Source organism: Tenrec ecaudatus, chromosome 8 (genome assembly GCF_050624435.1).
Source record: "Tenrec ecaudatus isolate mTenEca1 chromosome 8, mTenEca1.hap1, whole genome shotgun sequence".
Taxonomy (NCBI): domain Eukaryota; kingdom Metazoa; phylum Chordata; class Mammalia; order Afrosoricida; family Tenrecidae; genus Tenrec; species Tenrec ecaudatus.
Window position 1 is genome coordinate 81,286,931 of NC_134537.1, and position 14,541 is coordinate 81,301,471.

Below are 14,541 nucleotides of genomic sequence, written 5' to 3' on the forward strand. Positions count from 1 at the left end.
TTCCAAGGTGAAGTCACGAGGACACAGGCAGGGGCACTAGCTCTGAGCAATATCCCTGGTAATCCGATAGGGCTGTGGGGAATAGGTTGCCTATGGGAAAGACAGACAGAAAAAGCGGGAACAAAGATGAAGACTAAGAAGACAGATTAAGGGAGTGACCCCGAAGACTCACTCATTGCCATCAAGTCAATTCTAACTCAAATGAATCCTCAAAACTACAACATGGGAATAGAAGAGCGCTGTCTTCCTTGTCCTCCCCAATTCTGACCTGATGGATCAACAAGAGACCCCCCTCCTAACCGTCTTTATTACAAAATTTTTTAACAAAGATCTGTTCAGATCAAACAACAAACTCACTGTTATGAGTCCATGCCTACTCACAGTGACCCTGTAGGATAGGCTAGAACTGCCCCTGGGGTTTCCAAGCCTGTACCTCTTTCTCCAACCTTCCTCTCTCTCCTGCTGAGCACCTGGTGGAAGCTGGACATTGAATCAGGAAGGCCAAAGGAGATCCGATGCATTTGTAGTTTCTGGCAAAGAGTGTCTAATGTCCATGGACTGCCAAAAGAACAAACATCTGTCTGGCTTGGAAGACATACAGCCCATATGCTCATTAGAGGGAAGGATGGTAAGAGTTAATCTCACGAATTTTGGACATGTTGTCAGGGAGAACCCAGACATACTAAACTCACTGCCATGGAGTTAATGGACAGAGTTAGAGCTGCCTCTGGTGGGGTTTCCAAGCGAGTAAACTTTTATGGAAGTAGAAATTCTCTTCTTTCTCCCACGGAACAGCTGGTGGTTTTAAACATGCTGACCTTGGAGTTTGTAGCCCGCTGGGGCACTTCAGAAGAGACCAGTTGCTGGAAAAGCACATCACGCTTGGTAAAGTAGAAAGTGATGAAACAAGAGAAAGACCTTGAGATATATTGGAAAAGTAGCTGCAAAAAATGGGGTCAAACCCAATAATTGTGAGGCTGGAGCAGGCCTGGGTAATATTTCTCTCTGATTGTTATGAGTCAGAACCAACTCAAAGGCAACTACAAACAACTACAGCATGGAAAAAATCAAACCACCACCAACTCTACATATCAACTGCTCATCCTGAATTGCTCTTGGAGTCTGTCAGACGTAGCTTTGCTGGCATGTTAGCGCATTTCTCGCCCCACTTTTCACTAAATAGGCCGAATAAATTTTTGTTTCGCCTCATGATGATTACTATGGGATGGTTTTCTCCCAGGACAATCTTTACAGGAACAGCACACCAGGGCTGTATCTAAACCACAGCTCATGCTTTCAAATTGATTCTGACCTAGAAGAACTGCAAGCCTCGTCATACTCCTGCAGAAGGGCTGGTGGGTTTGAAATGCTAACCTTACAGTTAGCAGCACACCAAGCAACCAGGACACCTTCAAAATTCCATAGAGTCCATTCCAAGTGTCCAACTCATGACTCTATAGAGCAAAGTAGAGCTGCCTCGGTAGATTTCTGAGACTCAGTCTTTGTAGAAATGGAAAACCTCTCACAGAGATGTGTGACTGACTCCCATCGAGTCAATTCTGACTCATGGCACCCCTATAGGACAGAGTACAACTGCTCCTATGGGTTTCTCCTGACAGAGCTGTACAAACTCACTGAACTCACTACCAGTGAATGGCATTGAATTCTGACTCAGAGTGACCCTGTAGAAGAGGGTAAAAGTGCCCCTATGAGTTACCAAAATGGTAAGCCTTTATGGAAGTAGAAAACCTTCTTTCTCCCTTGCCAGAACTATATTGGTAGTGTTAAGAACAATAGGAGTTTGACAAAGAGATCAACTCTTTATTGGAAGAGAGCTCAAAAGATAAAGAGACATTTATCACGCAGTTCTGGAGAAACTGTTGTATTCCAAAGTGGTTTTTGGTTTATGAGCCATTACAATCTTATAATTTTTTAAATATACAATTGTTTTTTTTCACAGTGATACAGTAGCAAAGAAAAATGAGTCCTGTGGATGATACAACCATAGAGATACAGGTCTTAGGCGGGGGGAGAAACTTTTAGGTTAAAGCAGCCACCATATATTACTTCAAAATGAGCAAGTTCCTTGGGAAAACAAGAAAGTGCATTCTTGAGAGATTAATGAAGTACATTAATGAAATAAAATGCCCAGGCTTGGTCCAAGCTTCTGGGGAGTCGTTTAATTTTAACAGCAGTTGTTTGCTGTTTTTAGGTCTATTGAGTCAATTCCAACTCATAGTCACTCTTTGTATAACTGAATGAAACGCTGCCCAGTCTTGCACCATTGCGAGCTGGTACTGCCCCTGTAAAGTGGCATCTTTACTCTTCAACACGAGGCCTTGAACAGCAGATGTGCCCAGTGCAATGTGCTGATTGATTTCTTGGCTGCTGCTTCCATGAGCATTGGTTGCAGATCCAAGTAAAATGAAATCCTTGATAACTCCATTTTTTTCTCATTTTATTATGTTGTTGTCTATTGATTCTGCTTTGCAGATTTTTGAGCGGCAGTCCAGAGTGCAGCCTGCTGCCTTTGATCTTCATCAGTAAGTGCTTCAAGTCCTCCTCACTCGCAGCAAGCAAGGTTGTGCCAGCTGCGTATCACAGGTTGTTAATGAGCCTTCTTCCTATCCGATGCCACCTTCTTCTGCATATCAACCATTTCCTCAGATTATTTCCTCGGCATACAAACTGAGTAAGTATGATGAAATGATAGGACCCTGATGCACACCTCCCCCTTGTTCTGTTTGGATGTGACTACCCCTAGTCTAGCTGTACAAGTTCTGCAGGAGCACATGAAGTGTTCTGGAATTCCCACTTGTCTCAATGGTATCCAATGTTTGTTATGATCCACACAGATTTGACACCCAGGAGGTCGATAAGAGATATATTCATTTTAATTTGAGAAACGAGATACTAATATCTCCACTAGCACAGCTGAAATCAGAGGGCGCATTGTTTGCTCCTTTGACACATTTTCAACTTGAATACAGTAGATGGGGTGAGACAAATGAATTGGGACTTCCATGTGTGAAGTTTGGTTTGTTCTGCCAAAGTGGGTAAATAATGCCAGGTGAGGAAAGATATTTCAGAAATGAGAGGGCTCTGCCCTAACCTCCTCCCATGGGTTTAGTTACCTCCTTGTTTTAATGTGATCTGGTCTGTAACACAAGAGGGACAGAGGATTAGCTTTGTCAGATGGTTGGATATTACCAGACAAGTAAGATTAAATGTAAAGTATTGTTTTCTAATGTATTTTTTGGGGGGCCAAAGAGTGTCTCAATGTTTACTTTTGATTTGTTTTTGCTTTGAGATGAAATGAAATAGGTTTATATAGTCCTTCCCTGAAAACATCTTACCGTGCCTTTAACTCTTGTGCACCTCTCAGTGTCTTCCTTGGCCTTGTTCATATTGTGCTGACCGCCCCTCATTGTATATTGCCTTTCACATCAGCCAAAGTAATGCACATCTTCTCGCTCCTTGAGGAGCCCTTGTGGTGTGTTGCTCATGCATTCAGCTGAGATCAAAAAGGTCGGCAGTTTCCTTGGGAGAAAAATGGGACTTTCTACTCACATCAAGAGTTAAAGTCTCAAAAGTGGGTGAAGGGAGACGTCAGACAGTATAATTTATAAATTATCAAGGGTTCATGGGGGGGGAGTATGAAGGGAGGGGGAAAAATTAGGAACTGATGCCAGGGGCTTAAGTGGAGAGCAAATGTTTTGAGAATGATGAGGGTAACGAATGAACAAGTGTACTTTATACAATTGATGTATGTATGGATAGTAATGAGTTGTATGAGCCCCCAATAAAACAATTTTTTTTTAAAAGAGTTACAGTCTCAGAAACTCTCAGGGACAGTTCTACCCTGTCCTATAGGGTCACTATGAGTCAGAATAGATTCTCTGGCAGTGAGTTTGGTTTGGTTTTTTGGTTATTCTAATTGAAGGAGCCCTAGTGGCATACTGGGTTTTGTGTTGAGCTGCTAACCGGGAGATCAGTTGTTTGAATCCACCAGCTACTCCATGGGAGAAAAATGAGTTTTTCTGCTCCCAGAACGTTTGATAGCCTCATAAAACCAGAGGGAAAGTTCTTCCCTCCTCTGTGGGTCACAAGGACTCAGGATCTGCTCAAGGCAGTGAGTCTGGGGTTTTGGGTTGTATTGGTTGGTTGGTTTGGCTTATGAGTCAAAGTCAATTTGATGGCAGTGAGTTTGTCCTTTGGGTTTTAGTATCTTATTAGAGCAACCTGGAGTGTCTTATGTGCCAGAGTAATAGCAAGAAAAGTTACTTTAAGTTTTTGTAGCTTGTTTGCTTTGTGTTGAGAAATATTCCTGCCTTCAATCATTCCATTTCACCAGTAGAAATTTCTTTTCTTCAGATTCTCTATCTAATTCTTTCTGACCCTCTCTACCTAGAAATAGTCTGTATTTTGTTTCCCCTTCATCCGGATGAAATTGCCTTGATTTGTTGCTTTTGTGATTCTGCTCTGGTTTTCCATCAAATTCTAACCATGTCTGCTCCTTGGCATGTGGTGTAAGCATCCTCCGCATTCTCTGCCACAATACCGCGTACAGTATTGGCTCACATTAAGTGGTCGATGGTGCCTTAATGATCTGGTGCTGCTAGAACAGAAGTGGATGACGTTAGCCCAGAGACATGTATTGTCTGACAGCGCAGGAGGCTCGGAGCTGCAATCCAGGGCACTGCACGGGCTCTACCGGCAGGCTTCCTCCCTCTGCCGACTCTGTTACTTGGCTTCTGAGATTTTATATGGATGGGGAACTCGCCAGCGCTCCAGGGGCAAAGGATGAAGGAATGGGTTTCTGTCGACATTTTCAGCCTTAAGAACCCTCTGGGAAATTCTATTGTTATGCCACTGGGACACTATGAAGTGGACAATAGGCTATTTTGAGTATACCAGTGATTATTATCCCAGTTGTTATGTCAATGAGATAATATTAGTGTAGGGTGTGCCCTGAGTCTAACTTGTTTTTAAAACAGTTTTATTAGTACTTCATTCACTTGTCATACAATTCAATAATTCAATCATATCAAGAAGAGTTGTATAAATATCATCATATTCAATTCTAGAACATTTTCTTCTTCCTTGTATTCACTGTTATTCATGTAATCATTTTTTTCAAACAATGGCAAAAATATGCACAATAAAACATTCTCCAATTCCACAACGTCTTCTTGTATAATTTGATGCCATCGATTATACTCTTTATGTTGTACAACCATTATTGATATTATTTTCCAAATTACTCCACCACCATAGACATCTACTCAATGCACCCTAAGCAACAACTATTTCCCCTACATACATGGTGCCATTGGTCAAGTTTGGTTTCTTTATCTTAGTAGTAGTTTTCTTTTTTCTTTTTTTAAATATTATTAGGGGCTCATACAACTCTTATCACAGTCCATGCATACAACAATAGTGTAAAGAACATTTGTACATTCATTGCCCTCATCATTCTCAAAACAATTGCTCTCCACCTAGGCCCCTGGCATCAGGTCCTCATTTTCCCCCTCCCTCCCCACTCCCACCTCCCCCCTCCCTCATGAACCCTTGATGATTTAAATTATTATTTTGTCTTATCTTGCCTTGTCCGACGTCTCCCTTCACCCACTTTTCTGTTGTCCATCCCCTAGGGAGTAGGTCACATGTAGATCCTTGTAATCGGTTCCCCCTTTTCCACCCCACCCTCCCTATACGTTCCCAGTATTGTCAGTCACACGACTGGTCCTGAAGGGATCATCTGTCCTGGATTCCCTGTGTTTCCAGTTCCTATCTGTACCAGTGTACATCCTCTGGTCTAGCCAGATTTGTAAGGTAGAATGGGGGTCATGATAGTGGAAGTATTTAAGAACTAGAGGAAAGTTGTGTTTTATTGTTGCTTCATTGCACCCTGACTAGCTCATTTCCTCTCGAGACCCTTCTGTAAGGGGATGTCCAGATTAAGCAACAGTGAGGATGACACATTACAAGAAGACTACAAGGAACCAAGTAACGAGGGCTTTCCCACAGAGCCCAGAGAGAGTGTCTTCCACTATGGCCAGCACCCTGACATTGAATTTCCAGCTTCCTAAAGCGTGAGAAAATAAATTGCTTGTTAAAGCCATTCACTTTGGTATTTCTGTGATAAAGCACTAATAACTAAGACAATTTGGTAGCAAGGAGTGGGATTCAGCTCTACCAAACATTCAAAAATATGGACGTCATTTTAGAATTGGGTAATGGGAAGATGATTGATATGTTTTAGGGTGCCTAGTGACCATGGAACCTTAGACACATCCACAGCAGGTTGGTGAGAATCTGAGAATTGGGAGCTAGGGCTGTGCACAGGGGACAGGAGTGGGTTTTAGACTTTTCCTGTGTGTCCCTGATGTCTCTACAAAAGACTGCAAGACAGAGTCATCACTCAGCTTCTAATCTCCATCAGCATATTACAGTGGATATATTACTGGTAAAATGAGCCCATTGTGGATATGGAAAGCCTTCTATAAACTTAATGACATCTTGATTTCAAACTTCTAGCATTCAGAATGCCCAGAGAGCAAATGGCTGTTGTTTAAGCCACCTGGTTTGTGATACATCACTAAAGCAGCCACAGGAGACTAAAGCCCCGGCCAGAAACCCCAGTGCTCCCCAACTCACCTCCCGCCTCCCGAGGCCCACACAGCCAGCATTTGTTCTCATTGTCCACACCCATTACAGATTGCAACACCAAATGTGAGACTGAAATTTAGCTCAGTGCTCATTTGTCTGAAGCTATAATTGTTTGAATCTCAAAAGAGTTGGAACATACCAGAAATCATGTAAAGAGCCAAGAAACGCAATATATTCTATAGCAGCTGATAAATCTGTTGACTCCTCTAAATCTGGATTTCAGAATCTAGATAATTGAAGACTTCTCTTTGTAAGCATCTATCCTTTTTTTTTTTTCAGGAGTTATAACTGGAACTTAAAAAAAAGGGGGGGTTTGTTTTTTAAAAACATGCAGATTAAATTAAGCTGTACATTTCAATAGTTTGTCTTCCTGACCAAGCACATTATTGAATCAGATCAAAAATTGGGGGAGAGTGAGGCACATCAAGCAATGATCAATCAAATGGCTGAAAATGGAAGATAAGAAGCCCCGTGGGAGGATTTGAGTGGCAGCGGGGCTCAGATGACAACGCAGGCGCTGACAGGCTGCATTCTGGAAACCCAGAAAGCACAAAAGATGCTGAGGAAATTTTTCAAATGTGTAACTCATACTTCCAGAGCCATGCTGACCTTTGGGAACGTCCAATAAGAGACAGCTCTGAGCTCTTTCCCTAGCAGAGTCCCTGGTGACTTGTGAGCTGCCTCAGCTGTCACTGATGTCCCCACCCCACCCCGGCTGCCACCACAGATGCCACATCTAACGCTGCTGACCCCCATGCCCTGCCAGGACTGCGGCCCTCTGTGGGGTTCAGTCAGCACATCTTTGTAATTAGATTCCTCTGTGAGTGGCCAAGCAGGAGCCCTGGTGGCATAGTGGTTATGTGTTGGGTTGTGTTCTGCCTGATTGGCAGTTCAAAGCCAAAAGCAGATTTCTACTGCTGTAAACAGTGATGGTCTCAGAAACCCATGGGGAATCAACACTGACTCAATGGCAATGAGATTTCTTGTTGTTGGTTGGTTGGTGAGAGTGGCCCGGTGCACTTAATCTCTGAAACTTCCCCTTCGAAGAACTCAGCATCAAAACCCTCAAGTCGGATCAGAAGACAATACAGGAACATAACTCAGTACTGCAGAGCCTTCAGCCCAAAAGAGGAAGTGCGTAGTTAGGAAACAAGCAATTTCCACTTTCTTTCCTTTCTGCCAAAAGTGCCCGGGCGAAAGCATGCTCAGCACTTCCCTAGCTGCTGGTGTTTTCTTGCCTACCTCAGAAGCTGGGGCAGCTTTTGATAACCTCCCCCACCTTTGTGAAGAGAGTAACTCTTCTCTGTCTTCTGAGACACCCCCCCACCCCCCGCCCCGCCAGCTAGTAGAGTTACTCCAATAAATGAACTCCTATCACTGTTGGCCTTTCTTTCACAGCCCTTATCACAAATACAAATGGAGATAATAGCACCAACATGAACCTAGTAGATGATTTTGGTTTTCTTGGCAAAGACTACTTAAGTGACTACAGAGTGGGTGCCTGTATTAGTGTCAGACTCATAGTAAGCCCTCGATAAAAAATGATCTGTGTTTATCGTCTACTTATATTTATGTCATTGTTTAAACCCATTGTCACTAGACTCTGAGCTCTACGGAGGCAGGTATTGTGTACATTTTTTCCCTGACTGTTTTAGCTGAAGTACGTGCTCAGTGTTAGATACATAGCAATCACTCAGTGTTAGTTAAGTGAACATGTGAATCAGCCACGGTATCTCCAGAGCTGAGTGTGTAAGTCCTTAAGTCCTCCTCAACATTTCTCCAGAATTTCTCCACATGGGCCTTGATATGGCTCCTCATCTCTTATTGTGTTACCTGAGTATTCTTGAGTTGATGCATAAAATAAACTCCTTCACACACACAAACTCATATTACAGAATGCCCCCCTCCATCCTACTCCCCCCCCGCAAAGGATCCAGGTAGAGTTTTTTCAGAATACTGCAATTTGTCAACATGATCTTTTTCTTTTCTAACTGCTTACAAACTATGTGTGTGTGACTTAAAAAGATGATCCAGGTGGAAACTTCTGATGTAATCTCTGATGCCCAATAGCCATCATTGTTGTCTTTACTAGAAGACATGACAAGTACACTGAACTACACTAAGGGAATGAGTAACCATTGTTGGTTAAATGAACAAATGCAAACTGTAGTCCCAGTTTGGGATTAACTAGTGTTGTGACCTTTGATACTTATCTATGAAGTTTAGGAGGGAGAGGAATCATAAGTTCTCTAAGTTCCTTTAATCACCACATTTTTTAGATGAAAGGGAATTTGACAGACCTCTCTGTTACTGAATAGTTCATCAAGTTCACCTTCAGGGTCAAAGTGGCATTTCCAAGCTATTCAGATTTGAACTAGACTATCTGATTCTTTGCTCACTAAACAATAACTCAAGACACATAGTCAAGAGAAAGATAGAACTGTCTACTGCCATAGGATTGAAAGCCTCAGGAAGCCTGGATAGGACTCCTGTGAGTCAGAATTGGCTTGTTGGCAGTGTATGAGTGTGTCTTGAGGCCCCATGACAGTGTCTCAGTTAAGTGTGGGTTTGTGTTAGTCTGGGTTGACTAAAGAAACAAATACAGGGATACTCATGTGTATAAGAGAGAGAGGTTTATATCCAAGAGTAACATCCCAGCTCAGTCCAGATCAAGTCCTTAAGTCCAATATTAGCCCATCTGCCTGATACCAGTCTATAAATTCCTCTTCAAACTCCAAATGCAGGAAGAGCACCAGCCTGTGTGTGGAAAGTCTTGTGGATCCAGTGGCGGTGGAAGCATCTGCAGGGCTCTAGATGCCATCAGCATGGCTCCATATCGCTTGTCAACAGGAATGGGTAGCAGAGAGCGTGTGTGTCCTGCCTCCAGGGAGGAAGACAGGAGCTCCCAGAATCCTCAGGAGAAGACCATGCCAACACAGAGGCAGTATTGGCTCTGATCTGATTGACAGGCTAGATTCCACCCCTGTGCTCAAGTTGACAGGAGATTATGTAACTGCTACAGGGTTGAATGAATGAAATTGTGAATGCCATGAAATTACCTAATTTGAAGTTACTTTATCTTGATTTCTACAGGCTTAATTATCAGATAACTTGTTTATTTCACTATTAGTTATCAAAGATTGGGTTAGGCTGGGTTAACTAGGGAAACAACCCCATTGACACTCATATATGTGTAAGAAAGAGCTTTTTATCAGGAAGTGATTGAATATCAGGAAAACATCCCAGCCCAATCGCACTCAAGTCCATAAGTCTGGTACTAGTCCACAAGTCCCTCCTCAAACTCACGCAGCCACATGCCATGATGCAGAACACAGGAAGATCACAGGCTGGGGGTGTAAAACCATGTGGATCCAATGGCCGTGGTTCTGGCAGCACTCAGGGTCAGCCAGCAGGAAGATGAAGGCAAAAAGAGAAAGAGGTTTCCAGGACCCTCCTTATGAGTCACAAGGAGTCACCATCTGGCTGTGACTTGATTGACAGGCTAAACTCCACCCCTACACTTTCATACATCTTCAGTTGACATGAAATTAGGTGAGTACCACAGAGATGGATCAGCTATTTGTATGAAGATAAGCAATTAGTTAATCATATCCTCCTCTCAAACCCATACTCACTGCCATCGAGTCAGTGCTGACTCATAGCAACCCCTCTGTGGGTCTTTGAGAGTGTAACTCTTTACAGGAGTAGAAAGCCCCATCTTGATCCCACAGAGCTGCTGGTGGTTTAGAACTTCTGACCTTAGGGTTAGCAGTCCAATGCATGAATGCATAACCACTAAACACAACCAGGACTACTTTATAGCTTCCCAGGGGACATTTTTGCCTCAGACTACATATATGAAGGAATTTTTAAAAGTTCGTGGAAAATGGAATTAGAAGACCAAAATGAAAAACGTAAACTTTATTTCACAACATAAACCTCATTGAGATCATAACACTTTTGTAAGCAAGGAAGGCAACCATTTAATTTATCCCTAAAGAACTGAGGGTTCTGGGAACTTAACCATGTCAATGCAGTCTTTTTTTTTTTTTTGCATTATTAACTGAAGAAGAAATGAGTGCTCTTTAAAAATTTCTTAAGATTAGTTAAGAAAAAGAAGCTAGAAGGAGCCAAACCAGGATTGTATGATCTAATGTTTCTCAAAAAAAAAAAAACTCTCAAAAAATTTCATTTGTATGCTAAAAGGAAGGAGCAGGCGCATTGGTCTGGTAGAGAAGTTCTCTCTAGTGAACATTTTCTGGGTGTTTTCTTCTAACTTTAACTTTCTTCAAACACTCTTGTCATGAACACGTGCTATCATTCTTTGACCCTCCAGAAAGTAAACAAGGAAAATGATTTGAACATACAAAAAAATCGTTGTCATGATCTGTGCCCTAAGCTGTCCGTTTTTGCATTCACTAGAGGCCACTTCTACCTCTTGGTAGCCTCTGCTTTGATTGTGCCTGTCTTCAAATGGGGCTGGCAAAGCCATATTCTATCTCCCGTCAGAATCCTTCCAAGATCTTGATCCCACTTGTTTGACATTTCCATGGAAACCCCTCTCCTCATCTGCAGCTGATCTGGGTGCCATGATTTTGCCATCCAAGGAACAGGAATTTTCTCCGGTTCAGGCAGTCAGAATTGTCTAAGCTGATCAATGGCTAGGTCTATGGTGTTAGCATTTGTTTCTTCTGTTAGTCATCACTCCTTAAATGAGGGCACAAAGAGCTTCATTATTTCCTTGCAAATTGAAGAGGATGGTCTACTCCTATGGGCTCTATCCTCTACTAGCCTTGTCCCCTCATGAAATGAGTGACCCACACATAAACTGCTGATTTCTTTAGGGAATTGCCCCAAACTTTTCATAAAACAGCAAGGATTTCACCATTCTCACCCCCCCCCCTTGAATTAGGCTTTTAATTTTCTTTCCTTTTTTTTTAAATCAGTTTATTGGGGGCTTGTACAATTCTTATCACAATCCATACATCCATCCATTGTGTCAAGCACATTTGTGCATTTGTTGCCAGCATCATTCTCAAAACATTTGCTTTCTACTTGAGCCCTTAATAATAGCAAGAAGAGAGAATTCCTGGGATCATCAAGGAAGAAGAGTCAATGGAGTACATCCAAATGGTGGAGGCATCAGAAGCCATGCCATACCAATGCCAGAGGCACCAGGAGAGAGGAGCCATGATACGAGACCAGAGACCATGAGACTGTGCCGGAGGTGGGCCTGCCAGCCCATGGAACAAGGCAGAATCCAAGTGTGGTAGTTATACAATTTCAGTTCAACTTGATTAAAGAATGAAGAGGTGAAATCTAACCTGTCAATCAGGTCACAATCTGATGATCCCTCCTTGTGGGCATGGCCTTCTCATGAGGTCTCTGGGAACTTCCTCTCTTCCTCCCTGGAGACAGGAAGCACTCTCTCTCTCTACTTCACATTCCTGTTGACAAAGGCACAGGGAGCCACACAGATGGCAGCCGGAGCCTGGAGGTGCTTCCATCGCCATTGGATCCACAGGACTTTCTACCCACCGGCTTGTGATCTCCTGCCTTTGGCATCATAGCAAGTGGCTCTGTGAGTCTGAAGAAGAATTCATGGGCTAATCTCAGACTTATGGACTAATATCAGAATAATGGACTTGATCTGGACTGGGCTGGGATGTTTTATTGATGCATAATTACTTCTTGATATAAAGCTCTCTCTTACACACATATGTGTTTCTGATATGCTTCTCTAGTCAACCCAGACTAACACACCAAGGGACCAGACAACTGAGAAGTTGAGAGCCGGGGAGAGACTTTGCTGCTGGCTACGGAGAGGTGTTGCTGTGGAATAATGTTAGCATCCTTAATGCTTTCTGATGGTGACTTGTGGTGACCCATGAACTTCCCTATTAGCCTCATAATCATAAGCACTGTCTGGAAAGTCTGTGTGCTCATTGCAACAGATTACCAAATGCACCGGAGAAGGACAGAGCCACAGGAGCAACAATGGGTGTCAGAAGAGAGTAAATGAAGGATCCTGCGTAGAGGCATGCTTGACCTCTGCCTTGGGGTCATCATCCTTAAGCTGGTATGGAGTTGCCCAAGCAGGACAGATGCCATCCCTCACCATTTCTCCAGTGAGTGAATAAAAAAGAATGATAGAAATATTGGTAATTTCCACCTTATTCTTTATTTCTTCTTTTTGAATAAACATTTGTAATTCATTAAAAAATTAAGTCATGTTACAATTATTTTAATAAATAGTCTTAGCTTGTGGAATATGAGCACAGTTAGTCTTAAATTTGAAAGTAATGTAGGTTTTTAAAGAAAACTGGAAGTATACAAAAAGTATAAAGAAAAAAATATCATCAACCTTATATTGTACTTCCCACGTTGAATAGATTTCCCTGCACTTTCTACACATTTCCAATTACCAAAAAATATTGTCCACTTTGATTCATACTTAAAAGTTTCAATCATATCAACTTTAATGCTCACTTACTACTATCCCCACTCCCAATTCATCATGCACCCATCCCAAAAGACATGAAAATATATCTATTTTCTTTCTCCTCCTCTCCTACTTTTTCTAGGATGGAACTCTGGAGATTGTGGAATGCAAAGAAATTGGCAAGCTTCTTTCTGTAAATGACCCTGTGGTGTCTTTTTTATCTTTCTTTTTAAAGTACTTTTATTGGGGGCTCTTACATCTCTTATCACAATCCAGACATTCCTCCAGTGTGTCAAGCACCTTTGCACATAAGCCGCCACCATCATTTTCAAAACATTCTCTTCCCACTTGAGCCCCTGAGATCCGCTCCCCATCTCGGGTATCTTTCTCTATAAGCTGCTCTGGCTCATACTCTGGCATAGAAGCAGTCTCACCTGCAGGCTGTATTGGAACCGAACTGCCACAGGTAGACGGCTTTAACAAACAAATTCATTCTCTCACAGTTTAGGAGGGTGTAAATTCTAATGCCGGACTCAAACTGCAGGGGAAGGGTTTCTCCCTCTGTGGACTCTGGGGGCACATCTTTGTCCTCAATCTTTCCTTGGGTCTTGGAGTTTCTCAACTTAGGGACCCCAGGTCCCAAGGACAAGCTTTGCTCCAGCCCTCTTTGTTTGTGGTAAAAGGACCTTCTCTTTCTGCTGACTTCTCTCTCCTGTTAAAGAAGTAATGGAGGCCACATCCTTTCTCAAGGATGTTAGCTCTTACCCTGGTCCCCTTACAACTGATCAACTGATCATATCAGATCACGCTATGAGGTGATTGCATCATTACATAGCTGGCAAGTAATTTCACTACGCAACTGCCGAGTCATGGAAAACCATGGCTAGCCAAGTGGACCTATACTTGGGGTGGAGGGCTGCAGGTAGTTCAGTCAGTCGCACAGACTCCCACAGGTCTCTGAGAGATCCACAGTCTTCTAAACACGCCAGCCTTGCCCCTGTGTCTGGTTGTTAAACCATCTCTTGCCCCTAGCAAGCACACGCCACTAAATTCCTTCTGCCCTGTCCTCTTGTCTCAGGGGACATTTATGCATGCTCACCTCACTAAATCTGTTGGACAGTTTATCTCACCACTCTAACTTTTTCCTTTTCCTTGCTCAGAAAGTATGAAGCAGATTGTGATAATGAGATTCTGTGTCAGCTTGGCTGGGCCAGAATTCTCAGTGTGAGGACATTAATCCCCCATGATGTGATCTAACACAATATAATCAACTTCATTCTGGGCTCTAATACAACATAATCCACTCAATGAGCAGCCAGCAGTTGTGACGGAGTGAGACTCCATTGATTAAGTCACAAACGAAGCATTTGGGAAAAAGGCTTCAGGGGGTGTGGCCTGCTCCTTATTAAGCAGACTCCATGGGAAAA